Raw genomic sequence first — 21408 nt, 5'->3', positions numbered from 1 at the left:
AACTCACTAGAAGATTGAGATTAATCCACCTCCACATGCCTAGAGGCCTTAGAATGTATGCATAAAGTAGTAATTTCTTGAATTTCACTCTTAGTATAGAAAGCTGACATGCCATTAATTAATTAATTAATATCAAATGGTTAAGGGTAGACAAGCCATGCAGCCCTACAGCAACCATGCTGTTTGGTAACTATACAATCAGTGTAAGATTAAAAGTAGGCTTTACATGTTGTGAACCTTTGGCTTTAGAAAACAGTAGTTAAACATTTATTTAAAATGAATCTGTGGATTTGAGAAGGTCAGTACTGGTTGACTAAACATTGCTGAAACAGCTAGCTCACTTCTATACAGAAGAAAACAGGGACTTGTTTGCGCACAGATGACGTCAAGTAGACATGGTTCACAGCAGTTTTAGAGCTCTAAGATTACAAATCCATGTAACTACTTTGAAACAAACTTTTCTCCCAGCACATAGAACCCCAATTGCGTAATTATCTTGAAAATCGGACAAACACTGATGAGAAATCCTTCATTATAAAGATTGCCTCTTGTAGGTTCAAATGCCAGACACAAAGCCAATAGGAATGAAACCCCTTCACAAAAGATTTTTTTTTTCCCCCTGAAGTAAGAGCGTCCATGTGGGAAAACCAGCTTTAGATTCCATTTTTGCTGAAGAAGAACTTTCTTTGTGCAGGAGTCTCACAACTGCAGAAGTTTTGCGCTGGCTGGGTAGACAGAAGGTAAGATCAGGCAAGTTACATGGAGATGATTTGCAAGAAAATCTCACTCCACCAGTGCAGGTGCTCTCTGCCGTGTGATGCCATGATGATAAGGGCTGGAGCAGCTTCAAGAGCATGAATGAGGCAGATCCTGCCTGCTGCAAGAGATGGATCAAGGTGAAAAGGGGAACTGCACATATGAAATCAGGAAGATTTCTAGATGTAGAATCAATCCTTTGCCTTCTTTGTTTCAGGAAGTGCTTAATTTTGCCTATGTGAATTTCCTGTGTGAGAAAGGGTCCACACATAGTCAATAGACTAGAACATTGATATAATTGTGATAGCAAAGTACCTCTCTGAACACAGGTGAAATATAGCAAGTGTCATAAACAGATGTTTAAACATAGGTAATTATGAGTATAAATTGGCTAAAAGGTAATTTCTTTGTGTAGTAGATGTAAAGGGGTTTCATTTGATATTATGCATAATAGTGCTATAAAAGATTAAGAAGTAGAGATGAACTAGAAGGCTGATATTAATGAATATGAAGGGATTTTCCCGTGCCTGGTGCCCTCTTGTGGGAATGGAAACACTGTCAGCATTTCAGTGTGAGAACAGCTCATGTGAGACTACATTTGCAGTTTTCTGGAGGGGGACAAAGCACTTAATGTGTAGGCAGTAGATCCTGGAAATAGTCTGTATAACTCTGAAATAGAGATATTGAATCATAAGTTTTATATTTCTGTATTTTTTACTTATTCACAAGATTCTACCAGGCAAGTAGAACAAGATATTAACTATAAATTATTGCATTTGCTATGATTTCTCATCTTGTAAAATGTATAAACTAAAAGTATTTTAAGTAATCACACGAAGTCTATGTAAAGAAAAAAATGAATTTAACCCCCAAAACCAACAACAACAAAAACAAGTCAAAACACAAATAAGCAAACAAAAACAACAACAAAAATCAACCAAAAAACCCCAGAAAGAAACCCCAAAACCACAGTTAAAACCAGATAGAGATTTCAGTGCTGAGAGATGAGACTTCAAAACTAAGCTAAGAAGGTAATTAAAGTGGAGTTATAATTATATAGTATAACAGTTCCCTTTCTGGAAATAAATAACTTCTGTCAATATTGAGTGACATGATGTCATGATTACATGACACAGTTTGTCAATGTAACAGCCAACTAGAAAAACAAAAAATATTTGTTTAAGTTGTAAACCTGCAAAATTCAAGGTTGATGGAGGAAAACCACTCAATATAAATGGGCATACTACATTCTCAAACCCTAATCATAGGTTAGATTGCTGGGAGACATTTTCTATTAATGTCCTTGCAGATTTATTTGCTGTGTTAAAAAATATTTATATTGTATTTCCAAGTATATTCTGTCTATGTTTTTCAGATCCTATTCTTCTGGAAGAATTACATGGACAGTGTTACAGAGGTTCAGAGGTCCAACTCATCATTTTTTAGCTATGGTAATTTTAACTTTTTTACATGATTTTACATGATTCAATTCAGAATTTCTAGATAATCTGTGTTAATCAGCATAACTAAAACTGTTTTCCTAGATAAAGGTCCAGAAGACTGGTTGGCTTTTCCAGGTTTATTTACAGTGTGAGGAGGATCAGGTCTGAACACTTCTAGTAGTGATAAACATACTATGAAGCATGACGCAGAAATGCAACATAATATCCACAAAAAAAACCTTCTTTTGTGTAAGCAATGAAAAACATGGCCAACAAATGAATGAGTGATGGTTTAGATGGTCATTCCCTGTTCATCTCTACCATAAGTATTCTGTTCCATGCCTGAAGTACAGTCAATAACCCTATTTAAAATTACTGATAACTATTACATTTTAAAAATTCATTTTATCCATTGTTTGCATAGTTTGCCGCAGCTTCTGAATTCTGAATAAGAATCAGCTAATCCTTATAATCATGCTGTGTTGTAGGGAGGCTGGTAAGGAAAATCAAAGGAAAAACTTTATCTTGTGCCACAGAGAAAAAATGTGACTTCATGAAAAGCTGACTGGTTACTTTGGGAATTCACTCTGTTTAAGAAAGAATGAAGGAAAAAGGGATAATGAGGTACTTAACTCAAATATACCAGAACTGCATTTGCATGTATTTTCTTTTGCTCTACTAACCTGATATTTCTTTGGTGATACAACTGTGAACAGTATAGGAGAAAGTGGAGAAGGGACATACCAAGCACATACAGGGCCAGCTCTGGAGAACTAGAAAGAAAGTTGAACACATACAGCTAGGACATTTCTGCAAGTTGGTATGACTTTAAAAACAGGGAAGACAGGTGGGTAGCAAGAATACTTTAGGTTGCTTAAGAGTCCGTTTTATTGTGATAGGATTAATAAATAGTAGCTCAAAATCCTCTTACATTAACTAGTTTTTGGGATAACTATAATATCCAGTTCTAAAGTCAGATATTAAAACTCGCCATCATTGCTGCAAATAGTATTTCCTTACTGATGGCAGTAGTAGCAAAACCATTTCCTTTGACAATGAGAGTATCAGACATGCATGGCCATTTTGTGCTTTCTGTGTACAGCCTTTAGCACGTGAGGGATCTAGTCCACACCTGAATCTTGTAGGTGACAGTGCAACACAGAAAAGGCAGTCATCACTCTTGCTTGAGATGCACACTGAGCAACTTTGTCTTGGTTTGTAGTGGTTTTGGGTATATGCTTTTGTTCTTATAAAATGATCTATTGCAAAATCAAATTCACCCATTCATGAGTACATGTACAGGTTTAAAACCATAATTTTTAAGACCACTCAAGATTCAATTTCATGACTCACACACACATGGAAGGTTGCATAGGCTAAACTCCTGCCCTTGCCTTGCGTGGTCCCAGTGCCAATTCATCACACGACACAATGCTGATACCCAAAACACAGTCTGTGCCAAGACAGGAATAACTCAACTCAGTAGATGGCAATGTCATAATCAGGCTTTTGATGATCAAAAAAAAAAAAAAAAAAAAAAAAAAAAAAAAAAAAAAAAAAAAAAAAAATTCCATTTGCTCAAATTCCAGAATCCAGGCATATTAGCTCCCATTTGATTTTAGAATGTAGGTATGAGAGCTGAGGGGCACATCCACTCAGGGCTCACCTCCTGCAAGTGGCAACAAGAGATGCTGCTTAGAAGATGTGAGCCTGGCCTGCACACTTTCTCTTCCTATTCCTTTCTTACATATGTGGACTAGTGCTTCTAGAAGGTGCACCCCTGTTGCTGTAGCCCAGCTATATTTGTGATCAATAACCTAACAGGAAGCCATAACTTAAAACACTAGTGCATGCAAGATATGGCTCTGCCCTCCTAGGAGCCTGCTACATTATTAAGCAGAGGTATCTCTTTCTGTGAATCTGATGAAAACAGCATGAAGACAGAGAAAAGGCAACAAGGATACCAAGGATATGGCTGAAGAAGAACTTTTTTAGTGTGACTCAAAGGAAATCACAGAATCACAGAACGGGTCGGGTTGGAAGGAACCACAGTGGGTCACGTGATGCAACCTTCCTGCTCAAGCAGGGTTATCACAGAGCGCATGGCACAGGATTGTGGCTAGAGATACTGAATATCCCCACTGAAGGAGACTCCACAACCTCTCAGGGCACTCATCATAAAATGGTGTCAGAAAAAAAAAAAAAAAAAAAAAGAAAGAAATCAGGTGTTCTGTTATAGACACTTAATTTCGGAGCAAGTCACTTGGTTTATTTCCGGCTTGCGCTAGGCAAAGAGACTTTGCAGTTCCAAGGCTCTGCCATCAGATGGCAATGCTTATTTAGGACGAGCTACTGCAGAACCAGAGCCTGGCAGCTCTCCGGGGCAGAGGACGCTGGTGTGAGCCGCTTCATGAGTCTCTCCCCGGGATAGAGATGTCAAGCTCTTAGCACTGATAGTGACCAAGTAAATGGAGAGGGACCGGAAAGTCGTCTATCTCCGTCTATACCAGAAGACAAGAGACTGCCCCTGTATATCAACGCTACTGCTAATACAAAATCATAATTTAAATCCTACTGGAAATGCGCATTCATAATCTCCAGGTCTCTGCTTGTGCTCACTGAATACTTCACACACTCCCATTTCTGTATCAGTCCTCCCAGTCTGGTTGCTTTCAGACAGTTTTCAGTGGTTCACCAGTACACGATTAGACCTTCTGCATTTGACATCCTTACGTACTGCTGTTGATGATGGCTGTGATTTTTATTTTTAGTACAATAGTTGTTTAGGATGAAGGGCATGATTTCATGGAAGTAATTATTGTCAGTGTACAGAAAGAGAAGAAAAAAACAGTCTTTGCCCCACACAGTCCACAGTCTGAGAAGAAGAGAAAAGAGAAAAAAAAGAGTCATTTAAAGATGTCCCTGGTTTTACAGATGAGCTGCTGCAATGTTTCCACTGTGATTCAAAAAATTTACTGTCAGTTTTTCACCTTTTCCTCTTTGCATGCTGCAGTCTAATGTTGATCTGTAAATGGTATGTTGCTAATATGTGCTGAATATATCATCTTAAGGAGAGAAAAAACTAAAAAAAAAAACCCCTAGTTTTGGGGGAAAATGAAAAATAACCAACAAGAATTACATATACTGAGTCAAAAAAATAAATTTCAATGCTCAAATTGTGTAAGACTGCCAAGTAACATATTCCTAACTCTTCCAGCTTAAATAAACAGAAACCAGAAAACTCAGTGCTTCCTACATTCAGTGCTTCCTTCTGTTTGCAAACCCAGATTACAGGTTTGGTCATTTGCAGGCTGAATACCAAAACCACTTAAGGAGGCCCCATGTGGGTTTTGTGACATGAAATCCTTATGAGACAGAAAGAGTCAAAACATTCTGCCCTCAGCTTCCACCATGTCTTAATTGCAAAGGATGAGCAAGCACTATCAAAACTCTAGGCATAGCTGGAAATTGATTGAGGTAATTTTCATAGGGGAAGGAAGATACCTGTTTTTATCGTGACTAATAGGATTTCTCCTTCATGACACAGTGCAGCTATTACATCTGTAATGAATAAAATACATGTATAATGCCTTGGTAGGGCATTATACATGTATTTTATTCATTACAGATGTAATAGTTGCACAGTGGTCAAGGTGAACTAGATGGTCTAGAGCAGAGGTCTCTCAACATTTTTGTCATTGTGCACCCATGTAAGTGAAAAGTTCTTCAGTGCACTCCAATATATGCATGCTTATTTATAAATTATATACATCTATTACTGTACTGATGTTAGACACAGTAATGAAATATACACAAAATAGAAGTGAAAAAATTATGACATAAACAACATTTCAAAATTCTACTTAATTTAATTTATTTAATTATTTATTGATAGAAATATGATTTCTTCCTGTGCCACAGTGTCTTGTCTTGTGTATCCAGTGGGGTGCAGGAATGGGAGATGACTGCTCTACAGACAAAAGCTCTGAGGTCTAATATCCATTGTCTCATATGTAGCCAAAAGGATACTTCTGTTCTGATATACACAGGATATGGCATGTCTTTCCATATCCATTTGACTTTTATATATGTGGATGTCTGCAAGCAAAGGTGTTCGTAGGTGAAAAGGACTTAAAGAGCTATGTCAAGATTAACACCAATAAGATTTTGGGATCTCACAGAGCAGACAGAACAGGTTTTGAGAAATAAAAATATGTATATGGCTGCTTGTTTATGAAGTATTTGAGCATTAAACCAGTTTCATGCAAGTGTTTTTTAATGGCATTTTGGGAAATACTTCCATTTGAAATGTAATGAAGAAGTGCTTTCAGAAACAAAAGAATTAAATCATTAAAAATTTAGTATGAGATTAAATAATATAAAAATTAGATATTGAGAAGGGAAAAAATGAGAAGGGGAGGACAGGCAAACAAGGGAAACAAGAAGAGAAGAAAAATATTATTGCACTACTTTAGAACAGAAACCACTGAAGTTTATGAAAGATATTCACAACAGCTGTGAAAATGTCATGGCAGAATAGCCCAGCCGTAGCCCAATGCTAACACTGTCTTTTAAAACACTTATTGCAATCCTGCACAGGAACTTCATTTTCCCTGATTTTTATCTATCAACTTTATGTAATACAATCTTCAGTTCCTAAATTTGAAAACATTCATATTTAACCATAATTTATCAAGGTATACTATATTATTGCCGTAGTAATACTAGGCTAATATTAAAGTATTACAAAAGGCAATATTATTGCATAATTAGAATTTTAAAATATCCCTTCTGAGGAACTACTGAGACAGTCTTACTGTTTGACTTTTTCAAACCATGTTAATGGTTATGTTATTTAAGAAGTCCCTACCACTTCTCCCATTTTTTGTCACGTAGAAATGGCCTTCCATAGGAAATGTATCCCTGGGATCAAATTCTAATTGATGTACCAAAATCCTTACAGAGATGTTTCAGTCAGGAGTTTCAGCATTCGAGGCAAAAGATCTTGAGTTCCCAGTCCTGCTTCCACTGAGGCAGATCTGTTAATGCACTGACTCCTGAGAGTTCCCCATCTTAAGACAGCTGTGAGATACCTGCTCCCACCTCTCACAGCATTGCGTGGTCTGGTCACATAAACCTAGCTGAACAATTAGAACTGCTGAGAGATAGAACAGTACCCCCCTGTCAGATTTAACAGTCTGAAAGCGTTTCAACTACAAACCTAGGGCTACTCAAGCTTGTGAGGAATAACTCCTGTTTATCAGTATTTGTCTGAACGTTTTAGGGTCACATTTCTGCAAGTAACTTGAAGGCTCCTGTGAGCACCAAATCTTAAAACAAATCATAGCCAATAGCCTCTGTATATCCTACATCATACCATAGTTGTTTGGCTTTTAACCCAGGTCTGACATTTATACAGTGTCATTTGATCCTTTCACAGAGAAGGATAAATTGGATGAACCACACTTGGAGCTAAAAATGAAACCATAGTTAAGCGACAGATAGACTTCTTGACCTCCTGCATTCTTCTTAAAGACAAAAGCTGCAAATAAGCCATAAGCAGCTGTGGCAATGAAGAACCTCATTGATTGCTTTTTTGGCAACTTTCAGATCTATGGTTGTTTAATGATACATTTAAAGTAAACTAAACCCTGTCCTCACATTTAGCCCATTTTTTTCTTTCACTAATTTAGCTTTTTCTTGTCTACAATCTAAACCAAGCAGTTTTGGACCTGGAAAAAGCCTGTAATGTTCTCCTTTCTTTCTTTTTTTTTTCTTTTTTTTTTTTTTTTTCCCCACCAATAATCTCATCTTTTCCAACTAATAACATGTATTTAAATTACTTTAATACTTTAATATATTTTCAACATTAGTGCCAGGGAATGCAGGTTCCATACACAAAGGCCTGTCTGAATAAGTACAAAATTTCTGAGTGGGCCTGAGTTGTGGATATTTTTGCTTAATATAAATGAATTTTGCTGCAGGTATACCCTGTTGGTAGAGATTATATCCTCCACTCATCTTGTCAGCAAATTTGTGTGTCCTGATTTTGCATTAATTAGACAAATATTTAGCAAGTATGTTCTTGCTTCCCACAGAACTCCTTTTGTTTGAATGCTTTTTATAAAAGCATTACTATCTAAAATGGCTTAGGGAATGTATGGCATTACTTTTTAATGAAAAGCTAGAGTGGGGATTCTAAAGGACGAAATGAAACAGCCATGTGCCACCTTTATTGCTGGTCTTATGGAAAGCCTTACAAAGTTGACTGGTACTTGGTAGATAGGACTGTGGCAGGTGGATACAGGGATTCTGTGCAACTCCATGCACACTTTTTTTAGCCTGTGTTCCATGGCCTACTGGTCTTCAGACCCTGGTCACAACTGCCCTTTACTTCTTAAAACCAAGCTAGGAGTGGTTCTTACAGGCTGACAGAATTTGAGCAACAATGCACTGATATGCTGGCAGAGCAAATCAGCATCAGGGAGAAAGGGTTTTTTTCCCTGGTGGTCTGAATAAAAAAGAGTTTTAAAGATATATGAAGAAAAAAAAGAAGATATACAAATGAAAAATAATGTTTCTCTAAAATAAGGAGCGTGTTTGAATGAAGAACATAAGTCAATGAAATGTTGAGAGTCTCACTTTGACAGAATATCAGGCCACCTCTATACTAGGATGTATTTAAAATCCGATTTTAAACACTTATTTTGGAAATGTAACTCTCTGTTTTCTAGATCTGAGTTTTGACTTCAGGAAGACATGCACTGCAACTGTTGGGATAACTCTTACTTATTTTTTGAATGAGCTTTGGTGTCTTGCTGGCTGAATAGCCCTTGTGTGATACATTGTCTCCTTCTCTGCATCACTATTAACGAGGAAAACTCCACAGCTCAGACTTGATTAACATCTTTGTAAACTGGGGAAGAAGAGAGGATGTGTGGTCTTCTTAGATCTCCATCTGCTCTGGAAGTTTAAGATTAAAAAGCTGGGAAAAGTCGTTTTACCTAGAGAAGTAAGCGGGTGTACTCCTTATAAAAAAGGAAGCAAGACCTTAGACAAATTAATGGTTACTACTTTTATATTTTCCTGGGCTTGGAACTTGTAGTTCTATTTTAAATCTGTTAATTTCAGTTTAAACAACAAAATAAAAGCAGAAGACAGCTGGAAATGCTGATTTCTTTGAAAAACAGACCATAGCTCTGGCCAAGATAAATGTGCTTTACTGAATGAGCAGAGTAAGAGCTATCTGGTGGCTATAAATGAACTAAGATAAATAGTGGAATATTTTAAGGTCTAGCACCCTATAGAAACTTAAGGATATCTTATATCTGAACAAGAAATAAAAAATTGCAATGATTTATGTAAAGCTGCATGCTTTGAAATGAGGCATTGTAACACCTCATAAATCAGGGACTCATGGTTACTGTGAGTAGTAGTGATGTAAGAACCAGGATATTTGAAGGAATTCGTGTGTAGGCATCCATGTTACTCTGTTTCTCTGTATTCATTGTAGGTCAAACCAGCAAATTATCAGTGGAAAGCTCCACACTCTAAAGCAACCAAAAAGCCAAAGATGTCTCTATGATGGACTGTCAGAAGTATCCCTTGAGCCATCAGTGTCACATTTAAACTTTCAGTGAAATTAAAAATGAAGAAAAACGGAAGCAACACTTAGGTGAAACATGCTGATCTGATATGTTATTACAATTTTTCTGTATCTTACACAATTATAACAGTTAAAAGGTCAGGCTACGGAATGCCAAGAGCATCCCCTTGGCTGATTTGTTTACCCTGGGAATGCTTAAGAAGGACTGCATGGGCAGTCATAAAATTTTAGAGAGCTAAGGCAAATCTCTCTCAAATAACGCCTTCATTTTTACTGTAAAGTAGTTCAGTCAAGCAGAAACATGTCATTCATTCTCCAGTCATGAGTCCATTTAGGCCCTAAGAGAACATTTTATTTCCAGGCCTCTCTTCCAAGGCCTTTTGCCTTCCCTGCGTACCTCTGAAAATACAGCTGCCTATCATGCCAGTTCAGGGGTCTCTTGCCAAAACTCAACTGCAACCTACTCCTCAGCTGACCAAAACTAATTCTTATGTACTAAGCAAGAAGTACTAGTTCCTACACAGCATGAAACAGGAAAACAAAAACTAGGAGAAGTAATATTGTCCCAGAATTACAACCAACAGAGATCTCACATGCAGACTCACAATTACATTTACAAGAACAGCAGAGGATTGAGTAATGCTTTGCCACTGAAAAGGGTCCTTTCAAGCATTAACTCTTTTTGGTTAAACTTTCAAGAATAACTGCTTGTTATTCTTGAAATTTTTGCTTGAAATTGCACAAAATTGCTGTCAATTTTCACTCTTTAGAAATGTACTAATGCATAACAAGGTTTCTTCTTGGACTTCTACTGAATTCCCAAGTTATCTGAGAGTTTTAGTTCCCTTCCCAGTATCCGTGATACAGATTTATACAGGTACATGATAGAACTGGGACAGGTGTCTCCCTTTACTTTAGCATTTATAGTCTGTGCCACTTGTCCAGCAGTCAGATCCACAGGAACTGATTTTTATACAGACGTGTAATTCAAATTCTGTCAGCATGGCTGTGCACTGACCTAAAAAGACAACCATTAGATTATGTATCAGGTGTATCAGATTTTGGGCACTGAATGAAGAGGATAAGTCAAGATAAAGTGGTTCCCCCAGCTAGAATTTAATACTGGAAAGATCTCTGCCTGACTGATCAAGTTCAATTTCCTCACAGCTGCACACCACCGATAACAGCTATCAAATGGGCAACCATCTACAGATACCTGCTTCGACACCTGCAACCTACACACCTCATTTATAACTTGCAACAGAAAGATGATGTTGGCAATTGGCACAGATGATGTGCTATCTGCATGCAACAGCAGAGGTCTGGGTAGGCAAAAAAAGCTCTCCTGGTGTCACAATGCAGACCCACCCCTGTGCTGTGGAGAGGAAAAAAGAAGCCCATAGACTTCCCAGGAAGACATGTTCAGCAGTGAAAGGAGTGTATGAGAGAAAGATGAAAAGTCCAACATAATGTCACATGAATGAACATGGAAAATTCAGGAGCATAAATATAATAGGGATGTCAGTTTCACTAATTCCCTCATATACTGAAGAATGTATCCTATAAGGCACACTCAGCAGTGGAAGACAGAGGGGCAAGAAGTTGTGTATGAATCTAACAATTAACTAGAGTCTTTGCAATTGTTTGCTCCTGATAACAATGTACACTCAATGGGTTGCAGGATAAGGGGATCTTATCACTCTGTTCATATATGCTGCCTGGAAAATATCAGCTCAATTTTTTACCTTTGCTCAAGTTCCAATCCTGTTAAAACCAACAGAAAGTTATGAGAGGAAATGTGGAGAGTTTTGTGGAGACGTGGCTTGAAGAGAAGGGACATGATAAAATACAGCTGGTAAAGCAATGGGCCTCTGGTGAGGAGCCTTTGGCAGGGCCAGAGTGTTCTTGAGCAGGAAGTTATACGATAACAAGATGCAGAAGCAGAGACTAGCTAATGAGAGGAGAAAACATAAGCATCCTGAGTATCTGATAGCAAAAGCTGAGCTGACCTTTTATAGCAAACCAATAGTGAGCTTTAGTTTTGCAATATGTATGAGCCTTATTATCACTGTTATAAGAACACGCATGTTAAATCAATAAATTGAGACTTGTTGATCATCATCGGATGTGCTTGTCTCCCGTCGACTCCGTCAAGGAAACACATCAGGAAAAGGTCTTTATACCTCTTCCACTGACGTTTTTCTTCTTTGTATAGGGCAAAAAAGACCAGGACTCCAAAAGTCCATAGTGTTGCCTAGTTCTAATGTAGACACAACTTTCTTGTGCTAGAGAAACATGGGGATGCTCACCAGAGAGCTGAGAACTCAAATACAGAAGGAAATCTGTCAAGCATTATGGGAGACTTCATAAAACTCAGTTTTGAATTTTGTCTTCAGACGCAAAGTTTTGCAGTATTCTTTTGTAAAGTCATTTGTTCAACTCACCTCCATGAATGGAAGAATTGTCCCACAGACCTCTCTGACGTACTTATTTCATTAAAATTCCAATGAACAGAAAACATAAAGGAAAGGAGGAAATGAGATTTCCAGTGTCTTTGATTATGGAAAGAGAACAGGTGAAAAAATAAATATATAGTATGGCAATAAATGATGAGCAAACACAGCAGTTTTGAGTTATTATAAGAAGAACTAATATTGTGGTTATTTCTGTCATAGCATATGTGGGTGATCCCATTATGACCTGATGGTAAAATGGTAAGTTCTCAGTATGTGACAGTTGTCATTTACTAATATAAGATCAAATAAAAAAATCACCACAGATATTCTGAGCTATGAATCTGAGATTTCCAGCGCTTTACTATATTAGGCTTGATTTGGACACAACCAAGTGATTGTAATTCCACCGGAATAAATATATAGAGAATTTGTATAAGCTAAACCTGATATTTTATTTTCTTACAATACTTTTAGTACAATAACACTGAATTAGTGCAAAATAAGTTTTATTTTAATGTATTTGTTTATATCTTCACTCTTACAGTCCAATCCTAGCATTATATTCATACAGCATTTGTGAGTCTTCTGTCGCCCTGGAAAGGAAACACCTAGAGACAGCTGGAAAGGAAGCATTTTTCCATAGTTTGAGTCTGACACTCCAATATAAATACTTAATAATAAATTAGAGGTTCCAGAGCTCCCATGACAGCTATTGCCTATTTCCAGCAGGTAGCATTGGACCTGTAGCTATTAATAGCCTGTGTACCCAGGACACAATCCTGCCTGTATCTTTATGCAGATTGTTATTCAAGTTAGCACTCAACTAAAGCATTAGAGATGAAAGTAATTTGTTCTCTCAATATTAATCTTTTAGCCTACATTACTTAGCTTATGAATAATTAGTGTTAAGTATATAGTTCTAATAGTTTGAGACAATGCTGTAAAACAGCTTGAGTTATTTTAGGATTTTCTACATCTGAAATTGTACTTGATTATATTTACTGTAAATGTACATACTTATATACAGATTTTAAAGTGCCATTAATTGTGTATAATATAAAATTGATTTCTGTTGGTAGGAGATGAAATTTTAAATAGAGAAGGATGGGGTATTAATTTAGTAGATATTATGATATAATAATGACAGACACAGAGGAAATGTAAGTGAATTTTTGATTAGAATGTGAAAATTAAACCATGAATGACTTACACCATGGCCCTCAACAAATCAAATTATTACCATCATTGCTTTGCTTCATTGTGTTTTATTTATCTCAAGTGAAATATTACTTTATGTGCCTTTTTATTTTTTATTAGAGATCCAGGGGCAACTTAGTTTAATAAAACTATTTGATTATTCTGCCAACTTTAAGTCAAAATGATGCTACTTATATTTACCTCGATGTAGACTTGCCTAATATTGAATTTTGCTTGCATTTCTGAACAGCAAGCACTCAAGAATTTATCAAGATTCATTTTCCAAAGATTTAACATCCCCACAGACAATGTACATTCAAAAACAGTATTCTTCCCCGCTAAAGGTTTTTCATTAGTTGCTATTGATCATGGCTGCAAATCTGAACATATTCAATGCCATATTTGGCTATGATCTAGAAATATTTATTACCTGTGATGTTATTTCCTAGTGCCAGATTTTAGAGTCAACATAGGAAGTTAAGTCACCTCTTCCCTCAAGCACAAACTGGCAGTAACAACCCACTACTCACAGATGAATCTGCCTACCTAACACCTCCTCACTCACATCATTCCCACCAGCAGCAAGTTCTCTTACGAGCTCTGACTCAAGGAAAAAATATGTCTATTAAGTAGAGGTCCGAGGAAAATACAAAATTCTCAACGGTTATTTTCATAAAGCTAAAAACTGCCTTATGTGCATCTGCATCTACTGCATGGCAAAAAAAAAACATGGTTACATCAATTTGCTTAAGAAAAGGAAATAGAGATTTCTTAAAGAATCCCAGATTCCCTAAAAATGTGCTAGTGTAGCCTATTTTGTTGATCCAATCCTTAAAATGGAGCTTGTGGGAATAAGAGAAAACTCCCCCTCAAGATAAAATTATATCACTGTGACTGCTCACCCATTCAAAACAGGGCACTGAGTTGTATCTGCCACCTACAAAGCCAGACCCCACCCTACAAAAGCAGTGAAGTGCAATGGGAAATACCAACTGTCCTTGAGAAGAGAGTTAGCCAGGTCCTCTATCATTAAGGCAAGTTGTTGGATACTGTTAAAAAAATAACACAGGCTAAAAAAGCCTGTATGTCAAGAAGACTTACCAAATAACACCCACTTTCCAGTCTTCTTCCTTTCGGTATGATTGTTGAAAGCTTGAACCCTTACAACAGCAGCATAATCATGCAGATCACCCTGTCATGCTTTTCACCCATGCATACATCAAAATAGTCTCAGAACAGTACTTGAACTTTTTATTTCTGATCCTCATAAATTAAATAGGCTTCTTTGGTGATACTCTCAGATATCTATGCAACCATTACTGTATGGTATTGGAAACATATGCTTTGCCTGGAGAGTATACAAGATAACACACAGAATTCATTCATTGTTAACCTACAGTTTTCAGAGATGGTCATTATGGCCATGTTTTCCCTGCAAAAATTTTCAGTTCTCAAGTTATTACTATCCTTTATTTACATGTTATTGACAGTCTTTTCTCAGCTGGGAACACCAGAGAGACTGTGACTTGCACAGTAGTTTTGGGACACAGATTCAGAACATTTGTCTGCTTTATCAAACTTAACCACAAAAATTTAGTATCAAAGAAACACAAGGCTTGTTAATTAGGCAAAGTATGAGCAAGACAGTGGTAATTCCGATTACACTTACTGTATTCAAAGGTAAAATGATGATTCATAAAGAATTTGATAAATCACTGCCATGGTTTAACCAGCCCAAACCAGCACATTCCTAGACAATTGTTTAAATTTTATTAGCAAAGGCTGAATGACTTGAATTAGCCTTAATACTATTCCTAAAGTATGTATATTATGCATGTTGTAATTTCCTTTCTTTCAAATATTAAAACATTTCACATTATTACTGCATATGGTGAATCATGGTTTAAGATTTCAACAGTTCCTCTTAATTGATGTTCTTCTTACAATTTTTGAGTAGCTTCAGAAAAATGTTTCCAAACTTGCAACATTTACAAATTACATGCTATATATGTATGTGTATATATATATGTATGGTTTATTTATTTATTTATTTATTTATTTAGTTAGTTAGTTAGTTAGTTAGTTAGTTAGTTAGTTTGTTAGTTTGTTATTATGTGCATGTTTTAAAATTATAAACAAGTGTGTTTGTTTTATGTGTATTGCTTCTTGGTAGATAATGAATACATCATCACACAAGTCTAACTCATGAGACTAAAACCTCTAATACTTTGCTAACTTTAGAAGTTACCTTTCAAAATTTACAGCTGCTAGTAGTAAGAGTTAGAAACAGTTAAGTCATTTATGGTTAAGTCTATAATGCATATATTATAGAATGATGTGTTGAGAAGTATGTCTTCTTCTGGAAGCTGCAATGTACACTTTTTGAAAAAAGTATCATAATACTGCTCTTGTGAAAACTGAGATTAGTACATAATCTGAACACCTTTTCAAAAAATTGTTTTCCAGATCATGCTCTTTCACACAACATAATGTTTTGGTTTGCATTTCTTTGACCTGTGTCATGCCGAATCCCCACATAAAATGTTAAATCTTTCTTATATGCAAGTCTACAATTTACTAGGCACATATCAAATTAGGACAAAACCTTATCTTGAGTCCTGTGAAAGAAATGCTGAATTTTGCTCTTTAAATTTGGTGCTTCCAAGATTTTTCCTTAACACCTTGGTGCTGAGATGATGGACTGATTGCCCAGAACAAGCACAAATTGTGCCAAAGATCCAATGCACACTCCATCAACCTCCCCACAGTCTTACAAGAGCTAAAAAAAGGGTTTCCACAAACATTTAATCCAAAATGCCACTTTGAGTTCTAAATGACAACAGCTTTATTTGATAAAAAAATATATGTATTTCCCTCACTAAAGCTGGCACAGCGTATTTATATTCACCATATATCACTCATCACCATGATATCTCAAAACTTTTTAAATGTTTTGAAGTAGGAATTCTGTCTTCACTACATGTACTCTCTTCCTTGCCAAAACATGGAGTAAGAACCTCACCTAGAAACACAGCTCAGTTCCTAGGGTAGGAAATGTGGTGAATTTGCTGAAGAAAGCAGAAAAAAAGAATTATGCTGGTTTTTTTAGAAGTTAATTCTTAATGGAATCACTTTAATTTGTTGCATTTTCAGTCTGGTTCTGAGATCTTGGTTCCCAGACTCAGTAACCAGAGGGCAGTTAAAAAATGGGGAGACAACTTTGTCACACTTCTATGCTAAGTCACTTTAGTCAATCAGGCTGGTGTGCATGCTACTTAAATATTGAGACAGTGCTTACTGGCCTGAAAGAGACAGAGAGTTTTACATAAATCGTTCTGTCAGGCTCTCCAGCTTATGTCCTCACCATCCAACCCTGCATTAGCTTTCTTGTAGATTTTGAATCAAATTATACAACTTCAGATCTGAGCCCTTTATCATATTTACTTTTGGTATTGTCTGAAAAATGTACACAGTCTTCGGCCAAAGATTTGAGCGTATTCCTGTAGCTTCTTATGGATGTGACAGACAGAGCTACTGATATGCAGAGGCATAGCTGGCAGGAAGGTGGAGGATACCAGCAGAGCTGAGGGGCCAGCAGCTGCATCTTGGACACCCTTTGCATCTCAGTGGCCCCAAACTCTGACAGCAGACAGCTGGCTCAGGAAACTAGACCTTGACACCTTTCTACATCTTCTTGCTCAGAAAAGGAAGAATACACTCTGCAAGGTGAAGACATCTCCAGGCAACAAGTGAAACTTATTTTGGCACCAAGCAACCTGTATTCTTATGGGATGCAATCATATTTCTTTATGACATATATGGGTTGGATGGGTTATAGTACCACAGGCCAGTCCCTGCATTCCCTGCAGCCATCCTCCTCTAGTTATGTGTCAGAAGCCCTACAGCCCATCTGTCATATTATAAAATGTTCTCTAGACACTCATCTGCTTATATTTAGCTTTACCCTGTAGCATTTTTTGTGTTCCTGGCCTTTTATTTCATTTTGCTAGTGGCAAGTCACTATAAAATTATGCATGTTTACTTAAATTCTTTGTTTACATTACATTTGGAGATCAGAGAGTGAACAGGAATTTTTAATGATGGTTCAGTCCATTCAACTTCCCCTTGGTGCACCAGAGGGAAGGTTCCCAATGAGCCAATCTCTCCATTAAGCATAATGAAACCCACAGTCTCAGGGGCAGCAAATAATTTTCTTGTGCTTGTTGAGAACAATTTTCTGAAGGCAAGACTTTTCAGTCTCTTTCTCTGATATTTAAATGTCACATCGCTCTGTCCATGCCTGTGAGGACAGACAGCGATTGTGAGGGGTCAGCTCAGAAGAAAAGGGGGTCCTTTATTTTGCTGTAATAACAGGAGCGCTGCCAAACACTTAAGACTATCATGGAACATTCTAGCAAACATTCTAACCAATCACAATGGTGATGTAACCCATATAAACACAGTAACTCCCATGATACCTTGGAACAAACTTTAACCCTCACAAACTTGAAACAGTGTCCCCTGACTTAGGGTGTTGCTTTCCGTGGCCTTGGGTTGATCCCAGCTAAGGCTGGCTTGCTGGCCAGGCCAGGCCATTGGACCTCCACATTTAAAACTATATTAAGATGTGATCAGGCCAAACTTGTATCAAAGCATGAGGCCAAAATAAGACTACCATTATGTGGGGCATTTGTCTGCACAGCAGGGTAAGAATCACTGCAGCTGAAAGAAATAATTATTTTAGGAAAACACAAGTTAAATTCAATAATCAATTCAATTCAATAATCAAGCCACAGAAAAATATTATATTTAACAGCTTTAGCACTATCTAATACTTAAAAGTGATGAGCAGTAGTCACTGAATCCACATAAAATTTGATCCTAAGATCAGGAGCCCATTTTTATGTTTAGATTTGCTTCCACAAGGGTAACTCCATGTGAGAGATATCTCTGGAAACCCAAGTGTTCAAATGCTGTATGTGTCCAGCTAAGATAAAACACAGCATCTGAATTAATTTTTATCTTCTTATATTTATTTTTTAAATGTTGCTTTTTACTATTTCAAAATGTGCAGTCTGGCAAGGCAGAATTTGTTTTTTCCCTACCTCTGCTGGAGCTTCAAGGGTGTCTCCACAGCTAATTGCTTTACAGGCTTTCACATAAGTATACATAACACATTGATTTTGAATATTTCAGAAACCATTTGCAGATAAGTCTTCTTTTATATACTGATAAAGTGGGACAGTGCCTCCCAACTTCAGCTTCAGAAACAACTAAAGCAGAAAGGGCTTCCTTGGAAGAAGATAGAGCTTAACTGCAGCAGGGCCATCTGACCACACTGGTTTTAATGCCAAGCAGCATACCTGACAACTTAGATTGGAGAGATGAGCAGAGATAAACCATCTGAAATTCAACAAAGGCAAATGCAGGGTCCTGCACCTGGGGAGGAATAACCCCCAGCACCAGCATAGGCTGGGGGCTGACCTGGAAAGCAGCTCTTTGGAGAAGGACCTGGGGTTCCTGGTGGACAGCAAGCTGTCCATGAGCCAGCAGTGTGTCCTGGGGGCCAAGAAGGCCAATGGTGTCCTGGGGTGCACTGGGAAGAGCAGTGCCAGCAGCATGAGGGAGGTGATCCTGTCCTTCTACCCAGCCCTGGTGAGGCACATCTGGAGCGCTGTGTCCAGTTCTGGCTCCTCAGCACAAGAGACATGGAGCTCCTGGAGAGAGACCAGAGAAGATCTACAGAGTTGCTCCAGGGTCTGGGTAGTGTTGCAGGAAAAGGCTGAGGGAGATGGGCCTGTTCAGCCTGGAGAAGAGATGACTGAGAGGGAATGTCATCACTGTCTGTGAGTATCTGAAGGGAGAGTGGCAAGAGGATGAAGCTGGGCTCTTCTCAGTGGTGCTGAGCAATAAGACAAAGGTAGTGGGCAGAAACTAAAGCACAGCATCAGTTCCTGAATATAAGGAAGAACTTCTTTACTGTGCAGGTGACCAGGCACTGGAACAGATTTCTTGGAGAGCTTGTGGAGTTTCCCTCGCTGGAGATAATCAAGAATATTCACTTGGATGCAATCCTGTGCCATGTACTTTGGGATGACCCTTCTTGAGCAGGGAGTCTGAACTACATGACCTACTGCAGTCCCTCTCAACCCGATTCATTCTGTGATAATCAGTGATATGTTTATGAGTCTTTACTCTTTTTCTTAAATATGTGGCATTTGGGGGAAAAAAACCCCATGAAAAAACGAGTAAAGAATTTAGTAGTAAGGACCTATGTGAAAGCCTTCAAAATAAAATAAAAAAGACAGAGGTGTGCAAGTTTATATGGTTTTAAAGATGTTTCATGCATACCTGCTTTTACACTACCTTGTTCATTGTGCTTTCTTACTCACCCTTTTATTTCCTTTATAAAATTTATATACATTTATAACAGTTCTTACTTACATATCACTGTTACTACTGTGAAGATGTGTGGGAGACCCTTGCTGCCATCACACCATTCCTGCTGCCTCTTTGTTAAACCCTTTCCCTTGATACTAAGTGTGTTTGTTGTTTCTTTACATGGTAACTCAAAAATACACTATGCCTCTTCCTCTGTGTTGGTAGAGCTTTTAGCTTAACTGGGTTTTAGGCCCTATTATCACAAACAATAATTAACAGTGTAAGGCATGTCATATGTTCAAAGAAGTTTGAAAGCAGGCAACATTAAGTTTCAAATTCTCACCAAAATTTTGCACACTCTTCATCAAATGCATCTTCAACATCAATTGTCAAATATAGTCTTCAACTAATCTTTAACAGCACAGTTTGCTATGCCAACAAAGTGCCGTACTCATATGTACCATTTATTTTTGTGGCTCTAAAGAAGAGCCATATTTTTAACATGGGCTCATATACTATTTCTGAACAGCACAACCACGTAGTGTGATTGTAAAAGAATTTATACACAAGCTCTAATCTGCTTTGACTTCACCGGATGGAGCAAATACTAGTTACAAGACTGCACTAATTACAAGATAATGGGCATAATTAGTAATTAGTATTATCAATTATGCTAGTTAATGGCAATATTAGTCACTCCAGAATACAATCTTCATGTCTTTTATTTCTTTGTCATTGGCATCTTGTGATCACTTAAAAGGTGGTTTGTAAATAGAGTTTATTAATTGTGAGCAGTCTAAACACCACTTGTTAGACTGAGTTTTGTTCTCTTCTCAATGCTTCAAGTACTCCTTACATATAGTAACTGCTCCAAATAATTGCCACTGCTGTCAGGTTTGGCACCAAAATACTAGTGATGAATTATTTTTTAAAGTATTCAGCAATTACTTTCAGTATATTTTACTTTTAGGACTTATCTAGTGACAAAGTATAATTGTTAAAGTTGTTAAATATGAATAATCTTGAAATATTGCCTGAATAAGCAAATACCCTTTTATGTAATCTTCAGTTTGGTGGCAGTCACAGTAGTATTTTTACACTAAGCCTTTTTTTTAGTAACAAATAAAATTTATTTATGAATCACAAGCAGGTAACTACTTGGCTTATGTTTAATGTCAAAAAAAAACAAGCCTCCAATGTTCATAAATATCAGGCTATCCATTGTTCACTTGAAAAGAGCAATCCACAGTGATTTATTGTAAATGGGAAGGATGCTGACAATGTGCCATGCAGTATGGATTTGGACAGATGGTATTTGTCAGAGAACAGGTCTTCTTTCAAGAATTAAGTAGATTTTGGGTAAATATAGAGCAAGAAACAGGTTGGTTTATGCTCATGATGGTATTCTGGTTTATTTTCTTTAGGCTATAATGGTGCATTTTCTCAGTCCCTGGAAAAGCTGTCACTTTTGCAAGTAAAAGTGAGAAAAGTCAACAACGATAACAATCCACAGATCTTTAACAAAGTGCAGTTAAATTAGAGAGCTCTGTACATCAGTATTACATCAGTA

At 37.2% G+C, this 21408-nt stretch overlaps 1 long non-coding RNA gene across 1 annotated transcript; it reads left to right on the top strand.

The window, feature by feature from the left end:
• The first annotated feature begins 611 nt into the window (after positions 1–611).
• Positions 612–20155, top strand: LOC132341984 (uncharacterized). The gene is made up of 3 exons (XR_009490367.1): positions 612–740; positions 2132–2207; positions 19445–20155. It is a non-coding gene; the product is annotated as an uncharacterized LOC132341984 (long non-coding RNA).
• The last annotated feature ends 1253 nt before the right edge of the window (positions 20156–21408 follow it).

This window comes from Haemorhous mexicanus, chromosome Z (assembly GCF_027477595.1).
Source record: "Haemorhous mexicanus isolate bHaeMex1 chromosome Z, bHaeMex1.pri, whole genome shotgun sequence".
In the NCBI taxonomy this organism is placed as follows: Eukaryota; Metazoa; Chordata; class Aves; order Passeriformes; family Fringillidae; genus Haemorhous; species Haemorhous mexicanus.
This window is presented reverse-complemented; position numbering and strand designations above follow the sequence as displayed.